A 7651-nucleotide genomic window follows, 5' to 3' on the forward strand; every position below is an offset into this window, starting at 1 on the left:
AAATCCAGACAGCTAGCTAGACTATCTGTCCAATCGGAGTTTTGTGTTGCACGACTAAAACAACTTTTGAACGTACACATGTTCCACTGAAACGAGTTCCTTCCCGAGGTTATTTTTGCAGCGGCACCGTGGCTCTGTCCGGCGCCTAGCACTGCCCAGGACAATTGTGATTGGTTTAAAGAAATGCCAATAAAGACGAGCATGCTTTTCTCCCATTCCAGAATGCTGTGTGGACTAGCCAAACCTGGCAATGCAAGACTAATTAGCTCATCATTGACTTTGTATTGCGTGAAGGTGCCTCCTTGTCACCTCCGTCTGCTAGCTAACAACATAAAATGCCTAAAAGTTGCTGTGTGGTGGAATGCACTAACAATAGGGTAAAGAACCCAGAATTAAGTGTTTATAAGCTGTCAAACAAAAAACAAAAAGAGCCTTTAAGAAGACAAAAGTGGATACAGGCAATGAGACATGATGCATCAGCAGGAAGAATGGGAAAACTAAGATCCTGACTAGGGCCGGGTATCAAATTCGATACCATTTAGGCACCGACTGAATTGCCTCCATAGTATCGAGTATCAAAATATGCCATATGATCTATATGCTTAGATCTAATAATGCTGGTGATTGGCTGTCTAATGTTAAATATCGTAGAGCAGGACAAACTCTATGTTATGCACAGAGACAGGGCTCCTGTAGAAGGATCTGACAAATACATGAAAAGATTTGTGCTTTAATGTGTAATATTGTAATTTCATTTTGTTACATGGATTTTAGAAAATTGGTGTCAAAAAGGTTTTGTTCAGAAACTGGCATTGAAGTCATTGTATTGGTATCAGTACATTAGTACTGTGTTAGTACTGGTATTAGTATTAGTAGTAGACATTTTGGAATTTTTTTTACCCTAATCCTGACACTTAATGTGCCTAACGTCACTTGTGATATTTGTCATCAAATATGTCTTTTAGTTTTAGGCTACCTATGTTTCTGTAAGTTAAGTTAAAAGCATGTTGACAGATGTATCCGTGTTGGAGTGGAATGGGGATCAATCAGAAAGCCATGCAGTGTTATGCTAGCCATGTGTTAGCAAGCTAAGGCACTTGCAAACATTAGCTTACTAAGCTAACGTATCTTTTCTGGTAGATAAAGTTTGCTAAAATAATCATTTGACATGCCTAAATGGAATGTTTTTAGCTAGCTATAGGCCTTTTCCTAGCGTTTCCGCCATTGGTTGCATATTGTGCTGCTGATTGTTTTTCCCTTTGGGGGGGGGGGGGGAGGGATGACATTCAGAGTGTCTCTTTAACAGCATTCAAAGTAAAAGCTTCGGTAACATCACAGTAAGATTGTATTAAAAAAACTAACTACAAAGCATGCAAATCAAATATTGTTTGTAAATGTAAATGTGCTGTATTTATATAGCTTTTACATCTACAGGAAACATTCACCATTCACACACATTCATACACTGTGGCCGGGGCTGCCGTACAAGGTGCCACCTGCTCATCAGATACACATTCAGACACATTCACACTCCGATGCGCAGCACCAGGGGCAACTCGGGGTTCAGTGTCTTGCCCAAGGACACTTCGACAATGACTGCAGGGGCGGGGATCGAACCACCAACCTTCCAATTGGCAGGCAACCGCTCTACCACTGAGCCACAGCCGCCCCACAAACATTGTATCAAATGTTTAATGAAATATGCGAGCATGTGTAATGCTAAATTCTATTCTATGGGTCAATATGTATCAGTTATTCCATAGATTCATTTTTAAAGCTGCATTAACTGATTTATACTTTTCCTTTTGTCCCAAACCCACCCGGTTTTTGATGAAACATTGATGTGAATATATTCCCTCTGACCGAGCACAAGCAGCCTGTAGCCGCTGGATTTGAAGAAAAGTGAGAAAAGATTAAAAAAAAACTGTGGAGCAGCAGCTTTAATATAAACGTAACCTTTACAGGCATTTCAGACATGCTTGTTCAATGACAAGCTAATACACAATATAAACACTGCAAAGAGCCAAAGGAAGGGGAATCATGACTGGTTGTATAATTCTCATATCTGTAGGTATGCTTAAAATGTATTAAAAACATGTAGTGCTTCCTCAACTCTAGGTACCCCTAAGGCTCCTTGTGCTCGATCATAGAGAATATATTCACAACAATGTTCTTCATGCCTGCTGTTATTTCTTGGAGTACTCTGCCAACATATTGTGCTCAATAAGAAAAGAAATTGGAACATCAGAAGACCAAAAATCTCTTCAGATGAAAATAATATATATCTGTAGCTTGTTGGCCAATATACAATTCTACTGTGATTCCAGTACCCCTAATGGGGATGGCCAGAAAGCATTCATTGTTACCTGAAAATCTGCTGAAAAGCTCCAAAAAAACTCCAATAAGAGCCAAACTAGGTTCTGTCAACAAAAAACCTGGGCTTGGTTTGAACAAATCCCAACTATCCTTAGTCAATAAACTGCTTTGTATTGATACTGAGTGGCTGAAACTGTAAGCACTGATCAGGCCCTGTCATCACCAGGGAAACACTGCTACGGGCCACAGGAAATGGAGTTGACTGTACCAAATCTAACAAAATAAAGGGCAACAATTCCATCCTTTATTAATCATTGAGCCCCCCCCCCCCCCCCCCCCCCCCCCCCCCCATCATGAGGCCCCCCCCCCCCCACCCCCCACCCCCCCCTCAGCCCGAACAGCAGGCGGCCTTGTTGCAGAGCTATTATTTAATGCAGCTCTTACACGGCCCCTTGTACATAATAAAGGACGTCTACAGGAAAGGACTGACACATTTTTGGCAGCGGGGAAAATTGAAGTCTAGCTGTTCTGCACAGTCAAGGAGAATTCAATTGCGCGTATGTGTGTGTGGTATGTGTGTGTGTGCGTGTGCGTGTGCGTACAGCTTGTGGCAGCTTCTTTGAGTGCTTCTTGAGGAATTGTTATGCAACAGGCAATATATCTACGAATACACGACACACACAACACACACACACCACACAAACACCACCACACACACCACACAACACCACACACCACACCACACACACCACACACACACCCACCACACACCACACACACACAACACACCCACACACACCACACACAAGGAGCCGGCTGGTGTTTAAGTGTTGTCTGCTAGCTTTGGCTGACTCAGCGTCTGGACATTGCCCGTCTGTCTCTCCATGCCCAGCTCTTGTCTCGTGACGTGTTCCATTAAGGACTGCCAGACCAACCAAGGGACATGTATCCAGTATCCTTATGTCATTATTAACAACAGACAGTAGGTCGTAGCGTCGTGGCGTGAGCGGCAAAAAAGAAGCGAAAGTTAGGAACGCATTGTCGGAGGAAACGGCAGGGAGTCAGAACTAGAGCCCAACTAACATATCAGCACGCCAATATTATATTATATATAATATTATATATTATATATATATATTAATAATATCTATATATAATATATAACATACACAATACAATATATTTTAATATTCATTCATCGATCATATGACAATAATTAATGTTCTGATAACGAATATTTAAAACATAAAAACAAACTGTCAACCATGTTATGAGCGTTGGCGTTGCATAGTCTGTCCACTAGAGGACACTCTACTACGTCCCTGTTGGCAACATTGATTTTTTTATTGTTAATGTGTTTTTGTTCAAAGGACTTTAGGTTTCATATCTTATCATATTATTATAGTGAGGACTCCTCAACACATACAAATAATGGTTAGGGAAATCTGTTGTTTTTCTTAATTGAGTCTCTCCTGGTTATTCTATATACACACACATTGGTCGATATATTGGCATATTGGATATTTAAATAACCAAATATTCCTATTGATCTTAGTCAGACACAAGTAAACATAAGAATATCAAATATCTATGCCAAATATCTATTCCCAAGCTGTAGGGGGGGGGCTATATAGAGAAACTTGCGAGCAAAAAGCCAGAAAACCGCAAAGAGATGGCCAAAACTACATAGCACCCATTTTAAAGACTAAAATAAAAGGGGCCTGCATGTAAATCTAGTTACAAAAGGTGAATTAAAAACGAGTAGCAGGTATTTCTGATGATGATAACAGTGTTTTAAAAGCGGCTGAGCTTACAGTGTGTGCTTCAGTCAGAATACTTATCTCAGTCGAACACTAAATTACCTGAAAAGGGGGAAATGACTCTCTTATCGAATCAGGAAATGAGCAATATGTTTGTGTGTTTAATTTACAGACATGACTCATGTTAACTTGTTCAGTAATTAACTTATTCAGCTGCGCCGTAGCAGATTCGCCAATACCGTACGCGTTAATACGTTGCCGGCAGCTGGATATTAAATCACAGAAAATGCCTCTAATTGCAGGAGTAAATTCCTCGCTTAGAGGGAAGACTGGAAATCTAATAGTGGGACTTAATTGCTGAACGCAATAAAAAAAAAGCTGTGAGTAAACTGTGTCTGATGCAGAGCCAGGAGGTCTGGTTTCATCTTTTGGTCATATTTCTCCAGTCTGTCTGTATTTATTGGATTACATATTGTGTAAAACGCTCGAAGACAATCCTGAGAAATATTGTCATTACCTAAAGGAATACCTGCTTTCTAAAATGTCAACGTATGGTTTAGGGGTGGGGGAATAAATGGTAAAAAAATTTTGTGATTATTTACCCTAGAATCTTTTTTTTTTTAATCACATAAATATTTTTGGTTTACACGGCACCGCCGACAGCGGCTACATCAGCAAAACAAAATGCAGAAAATCCAAGTTATGTACTCCTTCTTTTACAAATGTAATAAATGTCAGACTGACTGACATGGGATGTGCATTCCTCTTAAAAGAAGTCTATTATTCAACTTTTGTTTTTCTTAAAGAAGGAAAAGAAAATCCCAACACTATCAAATCCCAATACTTCTAGAATTGCAATAAACGAAAATTGCAACACAAATCTAATGGGCACCTGTGCATCGTGAAAGAATCAAACTGTGACAAAAGCATGTTGTCCCAGCCCTAATATGCTTATGTCTGCATGTAACATATTTTTCTCGAATCCCTATTTCATTTTTACCATGTGCTTGACATTTGGAATGTGCAGACACTGTCCCCTGTCATCCTTTGGAAATGTTTTACAGAGATGTTAAACACAGCATTGGCCTGCATATGCTCCTATGGGTACATACTGCAACAAACACAGCTTACGATGTCAAACACCACTGTCACTGTGACAGGGATGGGTGGTTCAGCCAGTAGCCGTGTTTCATGACTGGGTCTTGTGAGGAATGAGAGTTACGAGGAGCAGGGCTTTTGTCATGCTAGCCCAGGCTGAGCCGGAGTTATTTGCTTCTATGCGGTTTGCGAGTCCAGTGCAGACTTATAGGAGGAACCTGCCAATCCACACACCAGTTCATTAGTAGCCGGGCAGCCTGTAAATTGCTGAGGTTTATTTGTGAAGGCCTGCTTTGGTAATCTTCTCTCAACCTCTTACTTACAGTCAAAGCTGTCTGTTGCTACTTTTGTGATAAGTCCATCACCGCGGTGCATGCCAGCTAGATTACTAGACCGCTGCCTGTCACTTTATTACCTTTTTCAGAAGCGTCAGAGACATAAAGCTAAGTGTGTGTGTGTGTGTGTGTGTGTGTGTGTGTGTGTAGCTATTTGAAAGTATGCGCTATATTTACCAAAGAGTGAAAACTAAACTAAAAGCATCTATACAACACCCTGTCATCATGCAACCAAAGTTGCACACTCGAAGGTACCCTGTGGAGTTTTGAACCACTAGTAGAACTACAGAGCAATGTTTTTAAAAGTGGATCTTTGTTAGGGTTGATGCTAGAATGGATAGTCCGGAGGCATGGGCGAAGGCATGACCCGCCCTACTCTGCCTCTGATTGGTTTACTCTGATATGTAGTTTACCCTAGCCTTAACCAATCTCCCTCCTCATGCCTGAATGTAACCAACCGATCAACCAATCAGAGGTGGGTCATGACGTCACCCTTTCCACTGGAACCATCCATTCTAACATCAACCCTTTGCCAGTATGCCGTGCACACACGCAATTCGTGCACACTTGTGACATGATACATAGTCCTGCTACTGTAGTTCTACGATATACATGTGTGTGTGTAAGATCATTTTTTAGGCCTCTAATTGTATAGGACAGCTAAGACTTGAAAGGGGAGAGTGATGGGGGAAAAGGGCAAAGGGCCACAGGTCGGAGTCAAACCCGCAGCCGCGAGCGAACCTCTACACATGGGCGCCTGCTCCAGCAGGTGAGCCCCCCAGGCGCCCGAGTTCCACGCTGTTCCACACTGATCAACAGTTGGTGAAGGTAACGTGCCAAAAAATTATTAGAGCCAAAAAAGACAAAAAAGAAAAATAATGTAATCATTTCAAAAAATTGTCTCTGCAATGCATTTTGTTGACAAAGAGCAAATGTCTGAAACTCCGACTGCTGAGATGCAGTTGAATGCTCCTTTGCTTTCTTCTTGTTGGATGTTTCTGTGTTGAGTAGTTAGAGATAACACCATTTTTTATCTTTTTTTTTTCATTTACAGGTTCAGCTGTTATATATGGCCTAAAATATAATATGACCATAGCATACTAGCCGTGTTTGCCACCAAGTAATGTTGAAAATCCATAGCCCATCAGTGTAATCAAATGCTTGTATTTCTTCTCAAAAACACAAAAAACTGTATGAAAGGATCCAAACTAGTTTGAAAGGGTTAGCAACATTTGCAATGATTCCATTTCGTCTGTTTCTTCTGCCGTGAGGCATTATTAGTCTGCACAAAACTACTTCATTTCAAAGCTCTTCATTAACTACGAGTGTTTCATAGCCCCTCTTTCTCTGCTCTGTCGACATCCCACTGGTAGCCCTGCTGTGGACATCCAGACAACACATTCCATCTGTCTGAGGTCACCCAGCCACTCAAATCTCCGACCCAATGCACGGGCTTAGGGCCCTGGGCAGCAGTCAGCAGGGGACCAGCCGTCCGCAACGAGAGTTAGCCTGCGATAGAATAATTAAGCCATTGAACTGAATACAACAGATCCCAATCAGGGATGTAATGTAAAGTGATTTTTTTTAGACAAGCCAAGGTTACATTGTCTCACCATCACAGAGTTTAATAAATGATCATTTTTCTGTCGGGTTTTAACAGTTCCATGTGTTGTAAGTGTATACAAAGCTGAACAACAACGTGTCCATGTTGGCAGGAAAACACGCAGCTGCTTAAAACCTCGACAGGGAGCGGACTTTCCTACCATACGGATACACGCGAGACTGGTGAGGAATTCTGGGAATGGAGACAAAGGGGAAACGACGCACGGAGCAAATGACCCCTGCCGGTTTCCTCCCATGCTCCACCCTGAAAGAAGACCTAAGACCTGGTCCCAAGGGGGCTTTCAAGTTGTGTGAGGTCGCTCCCTATAAAAAGCCTCCCGTTCGGAGATTTGTATGTATTAGCAACAGAGAGACAAACACTGAAAGGTTCTGCTCCAAATCACATTCTATTTACAGAAAGGAGAACCGGAGGGTGTGATTTAGAGACTTCTGCAGTGGACAAGGAGCAAAGCTGAGATCCCAAAAGGTCCCCCACCCACGCTCTGACTCATTGCCTTTTACACACACACACACACACAC

At 41.7% G+C, this 7651-nt stretch overlaps 1 protein-coding gene across 9 annotated transcripts in view; it reads right to left on the minus strand.

Moving 5' to 3' along the window:
* LOC116691497 (plectin) overlaps positions 1 to 7651 on the minus strand; it is a 172260-nt gene that overhangs the window by 119468 nt on the left and 45141 nt on the right. The gene's annotated exons all lie outside the window — the stretch shown is intronic.

Source organism: Etheostoma spectabile, chromosome 6, assembly GCF_008692095.1.
Source record: "Etheostoma spectabile isolate EspeVRDwgs_2016 chromosome 6, UIUC_Espe_1.0, whole genome shotgun sequence".
NCBI classification, from domain to species: domain Eukaryota; kingdom Metazoa; phylum Chordata; class Actinopteri; order Perciformes; family Percidae; genus Etheostoma; species Etheostoma spectabile.